This window comes from Schistocerca gregaria, chromosome 1 (genome assembly GCF_023897955.1).
Source record: "Schistocerca gregaria isolate iqSchGreg1 chromosome 1, iqSchGreg1.2, whole genome shotgun sequence".
NCBI classification, from domain to species: domain Eukaryota; kingdom Metazoa; phylum Arthropoda; class Insecta; order Orthoptera; family Acrididae; genus Schistocerca; species Schistocerca gregaria.
The window spans coordinates 890258433-890271328 of record NC_064920.1 but is presented as its reverse complement, the minus strand read 5'-3'; positions in this window follow the sequence as shown (position 1 = coordinate 890271328).

Sequence of the window (12896 nt, the reverse complement as noted above, 5' to 3'; positions counted from 1 at the left end):
AAACATCACCACAGCTGCATGGGATCCTATACACTCCAGCTTTTCCCAAAGGTTTGCGAGCGTCCTTGTCAGGCTTAAGGTATTCCTGTATCTTCCTGGTGGGCTTGTAAATTACGGTAATATTCCGCTTCTTCAAGATCCTCCCTATTCTTTCCGTTACATTTTTAACAAACGGCAGGAATACCTTAGATTTTGCAGTAGCCTGTACGTCAGTATGGTTTCTGCGTGACTGCCTCAACGTCCATTTTATTTCGGCCGACGAATATCCGTTCTTCATTAATGCATTGTGGAGATGTTCCATCTCAGCGTCGAGCAACTCAGGTTCACAAATATTTTTAGCTCTGTCCGCTAACGTCTTGATAACACCCCGCTTCTGTTGTGGGTGGTGGTTCGAATCCCGGTGCAAATAACGGTCTGTGTGCGTGGGTTTGCGGTATACTGAGTGGCCCAAACTACCATTTTCGTTTCTAAAAACAAGCACATCGAGGAAATGTAATTTGCCGTCTACCTTCTCCTCCATTGTAAACTGAATTCTCGAGTTTATGCTGTTTAGATGTTCGTGAAACCGGCTTAGTTCTTCCATACCATGTCTCCACAGCACAAACGTGTCATCCACGTATCGGAACCATACATTTGGTTTTTTGCTGGCAGTACCTAAGGCCTATTCTTCGAATTTCTCCATAAAGAAGTTTGCAATTACGGGACTTAGGGGGCTTCCCATAACCACGCCATCCGTTTGCTCATAAAACTGTTCATTCCACTTGAAGTATGTGGTCGTCAAACAACACTTAAATAGTTCTAAAATATCGACAGGAAAAATTCGATCCAGCTGTTCCAATACATCATTAAGTGGAACCATGGTAAACAGTGATACTACATCAAAGCTGACCAATATGTCCTGCGGCTGGACCACTATGCCATCCAATCTGCTGATGAAATGTGTCGAATTCTTTATATAAGAGTCCGAACGGCCCACATGTCTTTTCAACAGCGTAGTCAAAAACTTGGCTAACGAGTAGGTGGGCGAACCAGTGGCACTTAGTATCGGTCTTAATGGCACACTTTCTTAATGAATTTTGGGCAATCCATAAAGCCTCGGTGGTAGCGCAACCGAATTGCACAGACCTTTCTGTACACTCTCTTCAATGGAGGACTTTTTTATTAACCGCGACACAGTTCTGAGAACGTTGTTAGTGTGGTCCTTATTCAGCTTCCTATATGCTTGCGGATCCAATAGATCAGTAATTTTACTCTGGTAGTCGGCCACATCCATAACCACCGTTGCGCTTCCTTTGTCAGCTGGGAGAACCAAAATACTATCGTCGTCATTCAGGAGTTTTAAAGCTCTTCTCTCACCCACAGTTATATTACTTTTCGGCGGTTTTGCATTGACTAATATTCTCACTGTTTCTATACGGATTTCTTCAGCTGTTAGTTACGTGTAAGTAGCTCTAAGTCCTAGAGGACTGATAACCTCAGATGTTAAGTCCCATAGTGCTCATAGCCATTTGAACCATTTTTTGTCCGTGTCTACTTCCTAATATATAACTTCGAAAATGTATTGGGTGGCTATAAATAAAGTGTAGCTACTCACGGAGGTCGAATGTGGGCTGCAATTATCGTATGGCAGAGAAACTTAGTAGATGTGCTAGTGCGTTAATGCCGAACCGATATACGCTAGAAAAAAAATTAATTCCAATTTTGGCCTCCAGGGGCAAATCTGGCGCTTACGCTTTATGACGTTATGACATTCACGCTGTCATTTGACAAGCCGTAACGTGAATGACCAGTGTTGTGGTTGACAGGAGAGCCAACACCGTGTTACTAAAGGAGGCCGAAATGCACGCGTTTTAGCTCACGCAGGCTGGCTTGAGGTCTGGAACATGACAAGGGAATTAGAATTGAGAAAAACGGACGTAGCTGGTGGAATACTTAACTTTAATCCATTAATCTTGAACGTCGCTCTTGACGTTACATATGTCACAATATCAATAGTACTGATAATGGCGCCTTGCTAGGTCGTAGCAAATGACGTAGCTGAAGGCTAAGCTAACTATCGTATCGGCAAATGAGAGCGTATTTTGTCAGTGAACCGTCGCTAGCAAAGACGGCTGTACAACTGGGGCGAGTGCTAGGCAGTCTCTCTAGACCTGCCGTGTGGCGGCGCTCGGTCTGCAATCACTGATAGTGGCGACACGCGGGTCCGACGTATACTACCGGACCGTGGCCGATTTAAAGGTTACCACCTAGCAAGTGTGGTGTCTGGCGGTGACACCACATTCCTCCCCCGCAAATCGGCGTACGGTTGTGGCATATGGCTTCCGCCCGCCGTGGGGAGGACCCTATGTTGACGGATGCGACGAGGTGGGGAGCCTAACAACAGGCGAGGCTGTGCCAGCCGCACCCTGCCATTCGAACCGCGGGGAGCTAGGAAACGCCTGAAACCCTGCTCCAGGGTGCACGCCAACATGCGATGTATGCGCCCGTAGAGAGACAGGAGGGGCCGAAGGGTCGACCTCCATCGGGTCGGGGCACCCGACGGGCGAAGACGACATATGGTCCGGAGCGGGCAAGAGTTCCATGTCGGAGGACAACTGGTCACGGGAAGCGATCGGCGGCGCGTAACCCAGGGAAGCGCCCGGCGGTTGCAGCGACATGTCCACTGCGGGCGTCGCCGGCGGCAGAACAAACGGCGGCGGCGGCGGCGGCGGCGGCGGCGGCGGCGGCGGTGGCGGCGGCGGCGCGTCGCCATTGGGCAAAATGGAAGGCAGCGTCGGTAACACCTGGGGCTGAGGCGAGCCAGTAGATGGGTCCCCGGAGCGCTGACCGGACGGCATCGTCGCTGAAAGCAGACGGCGAGCGGCAGATCCCGTGCGACGACAGAGGCGCAGCTGATTGAGATACCGACGCACCTCACCAGCGGCCCCCTAAACCAGATACATAGCGCTTCCGAGGCAACGAAGAATGAGCCCTTCGAGCCAACGCCGTGAACCTCGATAGTGGCGATAGTAGACAATGTCGCCTGGAGCAAAAGCAGGTGTCTGCCGCTGCACAGGAACCTGATGCGGCGGATGTAGCAAAGACATCAAGGTTCGATGATGACGACCGTGGAGCAACTCAGACGGCAAGCGACCATCTCGGGGCTGAGAGCGATACGTGGACAAAAAGAGCAATAACGCGTCCTCCCGAGAAAGCGACTCTTTCAACTTCAACATCTGTGACTTGAAAGTCCTGACCAATCGTTCAGCGGCACCGTTTGACTGTGGCGAAAACGGCGCGGACGTCAGATGTTGAATACCATTGGCCTTGCAGAATGACTGAAATTCTGCGGACATGAATTGTGGGCCATTGTCGGAAACAATAGTCTGTGGAAGACCTTCAATGCAAAAGATAGCAGATAACGCTTGCATGGTGGCAGATGACGTCGTGGAAGTCATCCGGACAACAAAAGGAAAATTACTGAATGAATCTACCACAACCAACCATCGAGCATTCCAGAATGGACCAGCAAAATCGATGTGTAAACGTTGCCAAGGGGAAGTGGCTTTTAGCCATGCAAAGAATTTCCGCGGTGGTGCTGATTGTTGTTCGGCACGCACACTGCAAGTAGAGCACATATTCGTAATCGCGGCATCGATTCCGAACCAAGAACAGTGCTGACGAGCAAGTTGTTTCGTTCTCACTATACCCCAATGTCCTTGGTGGAGAAGCTGTAAGAGAGAGGACTGTTACGAACGTGGTACCACGACCCTGGACTGATCATTATCAGAACGCAGCAGCAAAACACCACGTCGTACAAAAAGTCTCTCGTGAGCAAAAATTCGGCGAACCAACGGGTCTCCGAACCGTGACATTGACAAGGGCCATTGCGTAGCAACAAAACGCAGAACGGGAGCAAGGACAGGGTCGGCAGCTGTGGCTGTAGCTACACGACGAAAATCAATCGGAAACGATTCGACCACGTCATCGGTTTCCGCATCAATGAACATGCAAGCAAGTTCGGAGGAATCGAATGCCCTATCCTCAGCAACAGGCAAGCGGGACAACGCATCGGCGTTTTCGTGCTTAGCAGTGGACCGATACAAGATATCGTAGCGGTACTGCGAGAGGGAAATAGACCAGCGAATGAATTTCTGCGCTGTACGTGGAGGTACAGGCTTGCTCGGATGAAAAAGCGATGTCAAAGGTTTGTGGTCTGTGTTTATGGTAAAGTGACGACCATACAAGAAATCATGAAACTTTGTAACACCAAATACGAGAGCCAATGCTTTTTTCTCGATCTGTGAATAATTTCTTTGAGCAGACGAGAGCAATTTGGACGCAAAGGCAATAGGACGATCGTGCGATCCATTTTTGTGCGCAAGCACAGCACCGATCCCGAAATCCGATGCATCCACCATCAACAAGATTGGCTTCTGGGGATCGAATGGCGTAAGGCAAGTATCGGAAAGCAACGCCGATTTCAACTGGCGAAAGGCGCGTTCGCATTCCGTCGTCCAGACGAACGGAACACCTTTACGGCGTAAGCGATGAAGCGGAGCTGAAATGGAAGAGGCCTGTGGAATATATGTACGATAATAGTCGATTTTTCCCAGCACACTCTGTAGCTGCTTCAAATTCTGCGTCGAAGGCAAGTCTTGTATGGCACGAAGGAGCGTGGGACTGGGATGTATGCCTCGGGGTTTGAGTACATGGCCCAGGTATGGCAAGTCCCGAGCGAAAAACACACATTTGTCCTTCCGCAAGCGAAGACCATTTTGTCGCAAGACCTAAAATAATGTTCTGAGATTGGCCAAATGTTATTCTTCCGTCTTTCCGGAGATCACAATATCGTCCAGATAATTTGCTGCAGTAGGGACCGACGCACAAACAGTTTGTAGATATTGCTGAAACAATGCAGGGGCGGATGCACACCCGAATGGCAGTCGTTTGAATCGATACAAACCAAGATGCGTGTTAACCACCAAAACGCGCTGGGATTCTTCGTCCACAAGTATTTGCAAGTACGCATCTGCTAGGTCCAACGTCGAAAAATATTTACCCGGGCATAGTTTGTCAAAAAGATCTTCCGGTCGGGATAAAGGAAAAGTAGCAATCGCTACTTGTGGATTCACTGTTGCCTTGATGTCCACACAAAGTCTCAACTTTCCGGAAGGTTTTAGCAAAACTACTAAGTGTGATGCCCAGAGAGAAGCCTGCACACGTTCAATTACACCTTGTGATTCCAAATCGTATAATGTTTTTGCGACCTCATCACGCAATGCGTGGGGAACATTGCGCGCTCTGAAAAATTTCGGTTGCGCGTTTACTTTCAGTTCCAAATGTGCTTTATAGTTCTTAGCGCAACCGAGGCCCGGTGCAAAAATGTCTGCAAATTCTTCACATAGACGAGAAACACTGTCTGAAGGCACCGTCTTAGTTCACTGACAGGACCTGATTTACTATAGACAAGTTAAACAACTGAAATACATCGAAACCAAACACGTTCACTGCAGAAGAAGAACGAAAAACGTAAGATGACACAAGTTTTGTTTGTTCTTTGTACGTTGCAAGAAGGCTGCACTGTCCTAAAACAGGGATCTCTTGACCGGAATAGCTAGTTAACTTAACATTTGCGGCACGCAACGGAAGTGTGCCCAGCAGTTTGTAAGTGCCTTGATTGATCAGTGAAACTGCAGCTCCGGTATCGAGCTGGAATGGTATCACTTTGCCGTTAATTACAAGTCTACAAAAAGTTTATTGTCCTGCTGACGACAAGAGCGACTGTCTCGTGCAACGTGAACTGACACTGGTACATAATCACTTGCGACTTGACGGGAGTTCCGGCAATGTCGACGCACACTATTTTTGAGACGAACACAGTCACTGGTAGAGAGAGTGGCACTGGGCGGAGTGAAATGAACTACATGAATTTCCATGGGCGAAGTTTCGCGAGCCTGAGAATCCTTGGTTCGATTCCGATTCCGGCGTAAAGCAAAGGGTCTGGAACGGAAGTGATCTTCCGATCTGAGCTTTTTCTGGCAAACACTCAGAACATGTCCTTTTTTTATTACAATAAAAGCAAATAGCTTGGCGTGACGGGCAATTCTCACGCGAATGTTTAGTAGCACATCGTGGGCTTTATTTGATCACTGCATTTGCTTGCCGGCGCGGTACACGTGGCTGCGAGCCTGGCAGCAGCGGCGCGGCCGGGCGCGAGGGTTGTTTACTGCTCCGTGCAGCTCGCCCGGCGGTCCGGTTAACCTGACACACTGCCGGCGAAGTTTCAAATGATTCCTGGGCAAAGCCAAATGTGTCCTGCCGATCCAATATTGAAGGGATTGACTAGTTTCAAAATCTGTTCCCTTACACGAAAATCAGAAACGTTCTGTGCAATTGCATCATGTACTACAGTATCTGAATAAGGGAGTCCACATTGACACTCAAAAGCATAATCCCTAGTAAGGCCTTGCAAGGTTGCAACCCACTACCGATTAGTTGGACCTGCCGTACGTTTTGTACGAAAGAAACCTTTTCGCAACTACATTGACTGATTCTTTGAAATATGCATCCAATGCAGACAAACTTTCTTCGTAGGACAGAGTCGCTACGTCGCGTTGGGGAAATAATTTGACTATCACACGGTACGTGGTTACCCCGACGGATGAAAGCAGAAAAGGCTGCCGCTCGTTACCTTGAATTCTGTAGGCGGCGAGATGGAATCCAAATTGGCGTGATTACTCCGTCCAGCTTTCCAAGGCAGCATCAAAATTTCGAAAAGTTGGTGCAACAGCGTGTTGTGGCTGCGTTAGCGGTGAAGCGGCTGCTGCCGCATCGTTTTGCCTCGCACGTTGACCCTGGACGAGCTGTCCAAGGACATCCAGTAAGGCCTGTGTCTGCTGATTCTGTAAGCGATTAGATTCGGACAGTACATCTGGAAATTGTGGCGAAGCCATTACACAAGGAAATCAGGGCAATATCGATAAGAACGCGGTTGTGCCTCGTCGCCAATGTTGCGGTTGGCAGGAGAGCCAACACCTTGTTACTAAAGGAGGCCGAAATGCACGCGTTTTAGCTCACGCAGGATGGCGAAGGTCTGGAACATGACAAGGGAATTAGAATTGAGAAAAACGGACGTAGCTGGTGGAATACTTAACTTTAATCCATTAATGATGAACGTCGCTCTTGACGTTACATATTTCACAATATCAATAGTACTGATAATGTCGCCTTGCTAGGTCGTAGCAAATGACGTAGCTGAAGGCTATGCTAACTATCGTCTCGGCAAATGAGAGCGTATTTTGTCAGTGAACCATCGCTAGCAAAGACGGCTGTACAACTGGGGCGAGTGCTAGGCAGTCTCTCTAGACCTGCCGTGTGGCGGCGCTCGGTCTGCAATCACTGATAGTGGCGACACGCGGGTCCGACGTATACTACCGGACCGCGGCCGATTTAAAGGCTACCACCTAGCATGTGTGGTGTCTGGCGGTGACACCACAACCAGTATGGCTAACGAGAGGAGAGATCGTGCTCTGTTAGTGAACCTGTTTTATGTGACTGGCTGCAATTACAGTGCTGCTTTGAGAGAGTATCGTCGACTGAACGGTCTGAGGAGAGATGTGATATCATTAAACAGCTTAAAGAAGATGATAATAAAATTCTAAAACAAGTTGGAGCTTGGTGTGGCACGTGGAAGGGGAAGGCGGCCTATCCCTGTGGAAGCTACTGACGAGGCTGCTGCTGTAACTGTCCATGCAACACGTGCCCCGTGTAGCGCTAGTGTTCGTGCAGTGTCACGCAAATTGTCTATACCGTGGTCAACAGTACAGAACGTTTTACGTCTGCTTTACACTGGTATCCGTACTAGATCGAAACGAAGAAGCAATTGAAACTTCATGTTCTCAAGCAACGTTGTGAATTTGCTTTTCGGTTTCTGGCACGGATCAAAGTTATGGCAGGGCAATACTCTGTGGAATGACGAAGTATATTTTACACTACAGAGTGCCAAATTTGGGGTACTATAAAACCGCATGTTGTGCACGAGTAGCTATATGTGACTGTGTGAGGTGGGTTCACAAGCATCTTCATTTTCGGTCCGTTCTTCTTCGAAGAGAATACGCCCCCAGTGCTGTTAAATATACCCCGATGTTCGCACGTTATCGTGACCTCCTTCTAAGCACATGATTCCTGCATTGGAAGAGCGGAACTGTGTGAAAACCTCTTTTATAATGCAAGGTGGGGCAACATTTCATGTCGACACGCCCAGTGAAAGATCTGCTTAACCCAACATTCCACGAGTGTATGTCCAGAGGTTTTCTAGATGAAGGGGCTCCCTCTGGGAATATTTAAAAGAAGGTGTTTACCAGGGACACGTTCGGTCTTTACCTCATCTGAAGGTCAGTACACGCCACACAGATTCCATCGGAACTGCTGTAAACAACTGCCGATCATGTCTTTTTATGGATACAGCATCTCCTCGATGTCTCCAGTGCTCATACTGAACAAATTGTGTAAGCTCTGGTTTATAATAAAATCAACATTATGCCTTTCTCAATTGTTTGATCTTTTCTGTCCACATGCCGTTCCTAATCCGTTACATATCGAAATATTTTTGTAAGTCTTTCTTGTTCTGCTCCTGGTGGCTAAAATAGGATCTAACTTTTTTCCAGCGTAAATCGGTCCCACATTAACTCTAAAGAATATCTACCAAGTTTTGCGGTCATATGATAATTACAACCCACACTGGGTCTCTGTGTATACCTTCGTTCAAGCACCGTCGTCCCAAAGGCGCTTCCAGTGTTCTACCACTGTGCCACCTGACTCGGTGACTTGGAAATAGCTTAGAACACTATCGTCCGAGATGACTTCTGACATCTTTATGATAATAACCAGAAACTGTTATAAGACTCAACTAATATTCGAGTGTCGATGCAAGAGACAGAAATTGTCGCGCAATACAATCTGTCGCCATCGTTATACATACAGGGATTAAGTGTCTGCCTGTTCCCCCTTCACAAATTAAATGTCGCTCATTTCCATGGTCGATCTATGTCTCTCCTTCCTTTCGAGATGTAGTTCAGGAATTCCTTGGGCAGTCTTTCATCTCTGTTTCTATTCACAACTCGCTGTATTCAGCTATTTCTGCATTAATATCACGTACATTTAGCTCATTATGAACGTTATCGGTTACAATTAAATCTCTTCTTGTGCAGCTGTTCACTCTCCCATGAATTTCCTCTCCGCTGCTTGTATTTCTCTGTCATCCAGCTTGCTATTTCTGCGGGACATGTGGTCCTTAGGTGAACGACCATCTGCTGTAGTGTGTTGTCACAATAATTCATGTAGGGCCGTCGCTTCAGGTGACTATTACTCATTTCTACTAGTGGACAAACGCTCTTTCATTGACACACAAAGTATTTCGGAGCCTGGTGCAATAGCGCTTGCAGGTACTATTATAAAGTTTCGTCTACCATGGCAGTAGCGAAACTTCTGCCTTTTTCCGACTGCTAGAATTCAGTACGACAATATCACTTGTCGTACCTGGCGGCAACTGGCAGTGAAAAAGATTCTAATTATTGTAGGCTTTATTATTCGACACTTGCAGTAGGTCGCCATATTATAAAAATAAAATTTAGTCCGTGTAGCGGCTATGAAATTCTGTCTTCCAGGTAAGATCACGAAACTGCACACGACATTTACGTGTCTACAACTTTCCCAGATTATCCCTTTCCCGTCTTAAATATTTTAGTACATACTTTGCACGAATATTTCAAAACAATTTATCTATGGTTTAATTCACAGTAAAACTTACGTCCGCTCAGAATGAGTTCCCCATAGGTGCATCGCAAAAATATATTAAGCTTATGTCTTGGAATAATTCTCAAGATACAATATTATCTAATCAATTCATCAATCTCTGATACTCAAGTAGGGACTAGGCAAAATCAATCGCAGAAATGCGGTTCATAAAACTACGGTTGTGCCTTAGAAAATATTTTCTAATATTTGCAAGTAGGGTGAAAATGATTACAGCGATGTTTGAATTACGTGCGGAACCGTCTCTGGCATCAAAGTGGACAAATAGTCAAAGATATGGAAAACGCTTAAGATGACTAAAATAAAAAGATATTTTACCCTGGTTATCCATCAGTGACTATTTCACTATCTGTACGATAATGCGTAGTTGTTATAAGTTTACTTTGCGAATTCAAAGGGCATTTTAAACTCTGATGAACACTAAAGGTGCAAGAACAAGTTGCATATAAGTGTTGCGAACGTGCAGTTTAATGAGAAATGGGTAAACATATAACGCTTGGTACCTTCAGTTGCTGAGACCTGACACTGACAGCAGTGAAACCGGCGAGGCGGAAACCAAGTACGTGGGAGGGGGAGCAATGTACGTTGGTCATAAGATAAGAAATTTAAATTCACTTTAGGAGAAATTTACTAACAAAGTTGGTTTTATTATTTGTATCTGCCTTTTGTGTTGTAATCGATTATCTTAAGAGGTTTCTTAATACTTTTGTGTACTACTATAATACCTAATATTTCTGTTGTTATCGTTGCTACATATTTATCGAGAGTTAATGTTCTTGAACATGAACCACAATTAATTCACAAATTCTTTGTGTAAATGAAATGTTCCTGCATTCAACAACACTGTAGGTGTACATGTCCTATTTCACAAGCAGAAGATGATGAAACAAGGAGAGTTTATTTTGGGACTGAACAGGTAAAGGGAGATGTAAACCTATAATCACAGTGGGCACTATAGTAGGGGAAGAAATTGAAGACAGAGATACGGAAGAATGTGGGTTCAACAGGAGGACTGAGAGAGAAGAAAGACTCGTTGAACTCTTCAACAAATTTCTTCTAGTATTAATAAATACGCTGATAAGCCGTTGCACAAAAGAATGAGGTATACTTCGAGAGGACTACGAGCGATACCATTCAACGCAACATCTCGAAATGGGCTTTCGGATCCGAAGGCCCACTCATGTACCCTTGATGACTGCACAACACAAAGATTTACGCCTTGCCAGTGCTCATCAACACCGACACTGAACTGTTGATGACTGGAAACATGTTACCTAGTCGGACGAGTCTTGTTTCAAATTGTATCGAATGGATGGACGTGTATGGGTATCAAGACAACATCATGTATCTATGGACACTGCATGTCGGCAGGGGACTGTTTAAGCTGGTGGAGTCTCTGTAATGGTGTGTAGCGTGTGCAGTCGGAGTGGTATGGGACCCTTGATACGTCTAGATAGGACTCTTACAGGTGACACGTACGTATCTTGTCTGATCACCCGCATCCATTCATGGCGATTGTACATTCCGACGGATCTTGGCAATTCCAGCAGGACAGTATGACACCCCACACTTCCAGAATTTCTACACAATTGCTCCAGGAACGCTCTGCTGAGTTTAAACACTTCCGCTGGCCACCAAACTCCCCAGACAAGGATATTTTGAAGCATATATGAGAAGAGATCTCCACCTCCTCATACTATTACGCATTTTGTGGATAGCCCTGCAGGACTCATGGTGTCATTTCTCTCCAGCGCTACTTCAGACAGTAGTTAAGTCCATGCCACGTTGTGGTGCGGCACTTCTGCGTGCTCCCGGGGGCCCTACACAATATTAGGCAGGTGTATCAGTTTATTTGGCTCTTCAGTGTATAAAGTGAAATGAAATCTGTGTATTTGCATTTGTACTAGTGAAACAATTTTCTTGGAAGAAAACACTATTCACCAGATGAAATGTAAATAACTCATTCACTTTCCATGTTTTCAATTGTGTGCACAATAACGTATTAATGTATGCTGTGCTCATTATGTAAGACAATTGTACGACACATAAAGTGGCACTAAATTCTTCAATATTTTTATGCAGTAGAGGAGCAGACGACATGATGCTAACGATTCTGGCCCTGTACGGGGGTAGTCATAAAATTTTACTTAACACCTCGAAGAAATAAAATTACAAAACTGATTATTGGTTTGACGCGAAAATTTCATTGTGTGTCGATGCTATAGTAAAGTACCTTCTAATAAGCCAACAATTAATTACCTAACTTTAGTTTTTCAAGTTGGTAATTAAAACTTTATGACTACTCCTCGTACTGAAACAAGTAACTCCGTCTGAAGATGACGACAATGTCCCGAAACCGGTCATAGTAACAAAATGAATCTTCTTAAAATTATCTATGGCTGGTCGTGCGTTCCCTTGACAATCTTTCATTGAATAACGCCCACAGATTTCAACAACCTGCCAGGAGGACAAAATAATATATTCCTTCAACAGGTCATATTTCTTTTGAAATGAAGGCGGCTGTTCGTGAAGTGGCAACCCTGTGCGACGGCAGCTTTCACTCGAGCTGTGAGGTCGCAGGTCGGCGTTTTGTTTGGTGGGAACCTCAGTGAGACCTATCTAGCTGGCGGGCTGGCTCCGCCTGTTTATTTCTGGGAGGAAGGGAGCCCGCGGCGCGGTGGCGGAGACTTGTGAGGGCGGATTCCGGGAAATGGCCTCAGGTGGGAAACGCGGCTCTCTGCGGGAGTCCGCCAGCCCGCGCTGGCACAAAGCACTGTGCTGCCCGCAGAACGGCCGCCGCGGAGGACCGCTGATGGAACTTCGGGGACGTCCGTTCGTGGAAACCTTTGTGCCACGCTCTCTCGTGGATCACTGTCACTGCTCGGTTATACAGCTAAGGAGAGCCATAGCGACAGCTGAAGCGAACACGAGGCAGCTAATTGTGTATAGCTTCGCGCTGTGAGGCATTCGGCATGCAAGTGGGTGCCGACAGGGAGTTCCATGAATCCTCTTCCTGCAGGGAGCCTTTTCCTCAAAACACATCGCGGAAAAGTTGGCAAGCGTAACGCGCCTTTAGCGCTAGGATTTCACGCGGAACAAGT